Source organism: Eptatretus burgeri, chromosome 2, assembly GCF_056783735.1.
Source record: "Eptatretus burgeri isolate ZD-2024b chromosome 2, Ebu_testis_v1, whole genome shotgun sequence".
NCBI lineage: Eukaryota > Metazoa > Chordata > Myxini > Myxiniformes > Myxinidae > Eptatretus > Eptatretus burgeri.
Genome location: NC_140962.1, coordinates 36,585,287 through 36,589,316, shown reverse-complemented (window position 1 = coordinate 36,589,316; position 4,030 = coordinate 36,585,287).

The following is a 4,030-nucleotide window of genomic DNA, read 5'->3' as shown; positions in this document are numbered from 1 at the left end:
CATTTGGTTAATCTCCTTTTTGTGTTTCATTTGCTGCTGTCTAATTACTCTTCCTCGTTTCCTCTCCTGTTTTTCCTTATCCAGTTTCATGGTTTTCTTCATTTGGTTCATCTCCATTTTGTGTTTCATTCGCTGTTCTTTGTCTATCTCCTCGTACTCCAGCCTCAGCTTTTCTTTCAATTGGTCAACCTCAGATTCATGTTCTTTTTGTTTTCTATTCCATTGTTCCTCTCGTTCTTCCCTCTCCAATCTCCTTGTGTCCTTCAATCTCCTGATTTCTCCTTCCTGCTTCATTCCTTGCTCCTTCAACTTCTCCTCGTATTCCAACCTATTTTTTTCCTTTTGTCGTTCAGTTTCAAATTCATACTCTTTCAGTTTTTTATTCCACTGTCTCTCTTGTTCCTCGTTCTGCAATCTCATCGTTTCCTTCAATTGACGGATTTCTTTCTCCTGTCTCATTCCTTGTTCTTTGTATTTCCTATTCCACTGTCTCCCTTGTTCCTCATTCTGCAATCTCGTTATTTCTTTCAGTTGGCTGACTTCCTTCTCCTGTCTGATTCGTTCTTCCATCATTACTCTTTCTTGCATCTCATTCTGCAATCTCGTGGTTTCCTTCAGTTGGCTGATTTCCTTCTCCTGTCTCATTCCTTGTTCTTTCAGGACTCTTTCTTGTTCCTCATTCTGCAATCTCGTTATTTCTTTCAGTTGGCTGACTTCCTTCTCCTGTCTGATTCGTTCTTCCATCATTACTCTTTCTTGCATCTCATTCTGCAATCTCGTGGTTTCCTTCAGTTGGCTGATTTCCTTCTCCTGTCTCATTCCTTGTTCTTTCAGTACTCTTTCTTGTTCCTCATTCTTTAATCTGGCCTTCGCTTCCAGCTGTTCGATCTGTACAGTGTGGTTTCTTAAAGTTTCATTTTCCGTTCTCTTCCTTTCCTCTTTTAACACTCTCAGTTCGTTTTGTAGTTCCCTCTCTTTGTTCTGGTGTTTCTGTAACTCAGAAACTTTCTTTTCCAATTCCTTTCTCATCTCTGCACACTCCGACTTTGCTTTGGCTTCTAATTGTTCAATCTGTTCAGTGTGGTTCCTTGACGTTTCATTCTCTGTTCTCTTCCTTTCCTCTTTTAACATCCTCAGTTCGTCTTGTAATCCTCTTTCTTTGTTTTCGTGTTTCAGTATCTCAGAAGTTTTTGTTTCCAATTCCTTTCTCAATTTGCGTGCTTCTTCACTCATTTCATCTCTTCTTTCCACCGCTTCCCTCCTCAATTCGTCCCTTTTTTTACTGTATTCATTTAGTTTTTTCTGCCATTCCTTTCCCATTGTAATCTCCCCTTCCAGGATTTCTCTTTTAAACTGGCTTGCCCTTACCTCTCGCTTCAGTAGTTCCAATTCTCCATCTTGTTCGCGTTTTTCCTTTTCGAGCTTTGTTTTCCTTTCTCCTTCCTCCCTCAATTCTCCCTGCAGTTCTTCGAACTGTTCTGACTTTTCCAGCAATTCCTCCGCCCTTTCCTCGAGCTGTCTCTCTCCTCTTTTTATCTTCCATTCTAGGCTTTCTCTTTCCTGATTGCCTGTTCTTATCTCTTCCTTCAATTGTTCCAACTCCCCATCGTGTTCACATTTTTTCTCTTCCAACTGTATTTCCCTCACTCTCTCCTCCAGTTCTTTGAACCGCCTTGCTTGCTCCAATAATTTTTCCATTAATTGTTTTACTTCCAAGTCGTGCTCCTTTTGTTTCTTTTCAAGCTCGGTTTTCCATTCTTCCTCCCATTGTTTCCTTTCCTGGGAGATACCAATCTGCTGTTCCTCTATTCTTTTGTTCAGTTTGCTCTTTGCATATTCCAACTGACGGGTATAAAACACTACCAAATTCTTTTTCCCACGTAATTTGTCGACTCTATTGGCCAAGTTATGTTTTTGCCACCGAATTCGTTCCAGTAAATCGTCCAATCGCTGTGTCCCCCCGTACACGTAATTTTTCTGAAGCGAGTCTGCATGCCGTTGTGACTCGTCCACTCCACGTTGCACCTCCTCGATATATTCTTCATAACGCTTCACCTTTTCCAAGAAATCCCCCAATTGTGCCTGAAGCCTGCCAATGCTCGCATAGTCATCCTGCCACGCCTGCCATGGCACATGCCATGACCACGTGCCTTGAACCGGTGACTGGGAGCTCACGCCTCGTGCTGTGCCATTAATATCAGCCCGCTCCGTGCTGCCATTGTGCGACTCCGTTTGCCGGCAAAGTTCGTGCTCAAGCCGCTCCCACTTACCACAGTTAGTGGTGGGGTTATAATTATAAAAAGAACCGACCTGGGCCATGGATCCTACATGACGACACATACCTAATACCCCCGGCTCCCGCTCGCCTTGAGACGCCATCTTGCTTCTCGTGAAGGGTTAATTTAACTCGCTCGTAATTTGGAGGGAATCGGGGGTCGCTCCTCTCACCCCTGGACCGATTCCCGTGAATTTAATTGGAGACAGGAGAGCCCGTTTTCCCGTTCTCCGTTACCAGTGCCGCGAGGAGGGCGATGAGTTTGTATCGCACGACCTGACACCAGTGTCGCGGATTCGCGCCCGCCGGCGTGCGAACGGCCACGTAACTCGAATCGCGGCACGTCGCCCACCGGACGGACAATCCAGTCGTGACCCTCTCGGACTAACGCCGGGAACCAGTCACGGGTGGACCTTTCGGTCTCACCGCGATCGAGCCAATCGGCCCCCCGCGTGGGATAGGGTTGCTCGCCAAATTCGACCTACCTAAGTACCCACACGGAGGGTAGACCGGGCGATCGCACCTCGCCGCAGGTCGACTTCGGACACGGGCCACTTAAGCGACCCGTTCCGTACTATCAGGATAACCGAGCGGTGTTATTCGTCGGCCTCGACGGTTCGATTAATTATCGGGCGTCTTAGCCCAGGACCAACCCTTTACGTGAAGCAAGATGGGGATTCAATGAAAGAAATGACGAAGCGAAGCGGGAAACAGTTCAACATAAAGCACATTTATTCGCGATGAACGGAAAGCACACATATACAATTCCACCAAAAGCACATAGAAAAGAAGAAGACAAAAAGCAAATGCGACAATGCAGATCTAATACCGACTACGCGAGCACACGGCAACACTTATACAATTTTACTTCACAGACGGCGCCGACCACACATACCCAAAACCAAGAAAAAGAACACCCTCAAGGATGAGGCGGGCCTGGGGCCGAGACCGGGTCGGGCCTACCCGTCTGATGATGAGGCGCGAAGTGGCGATGGTGCCCCAACTCCGCGGGCCTCGCGGACAGTGTCTGGTAGGGGGTGGGAAAGGGGCCCCCTTGGTCGCACTATCTCAGCGAGGGGGGAAACAGGAGGGGGTTGCTGATGCTCGGGGAAAGGAGGATTTTTACTCTGGTCCCGCGTCCTTTCTCGTCCGATTCTCGGGTCCCGCGACGAGCGTCTCCACCTCGACCAGGTCGCGCCGTCGGCCTCCCTGGTGTGCAGCTCCCGGCACCGACGCGAGCACCCCCTCATCTGCCTTCGCCGCCGCCGCCTCTCCACAGCTCCGTCCTCTTCGCTCCGACTCCAACTCCGAACTCTTCCTCCTGCGAACTCTTTCCAACGCACACCACGACACTTTTCTGACGAACGCAGCCGCTTATATAAGCCCCGTGGCTTCGCCTTTGACCCCCTGCCTTCGACCTTTCACCTCGCTCCCCATTGGCCCGAGAAAAAGTGGGCGTGAATGCTTTTTGATCCATGAATTTGCATATAGCGACCGCCCTCCAACGCCCTGGAGGCGGGGCCAAATCGCCCCTCGCTCACCGATTGGACGGAACAAAAGTGGGCGTGAGTCGTTTTTGATCCGTTTTTCTGCGGAAAGTCCGTGATGTTTTGTACACGCTGTTCGGTGCGCGCCCTGCACGAGTCCAATACCGGTACCCACAAGCGGCGCAAGAACGGTGGCGATGCGACGGTTGCGAGGTGTGACGGTAAAGGTCGTGGCTGTTGTGGTGAAGCGGCGTTGTGGTGGGTGGTT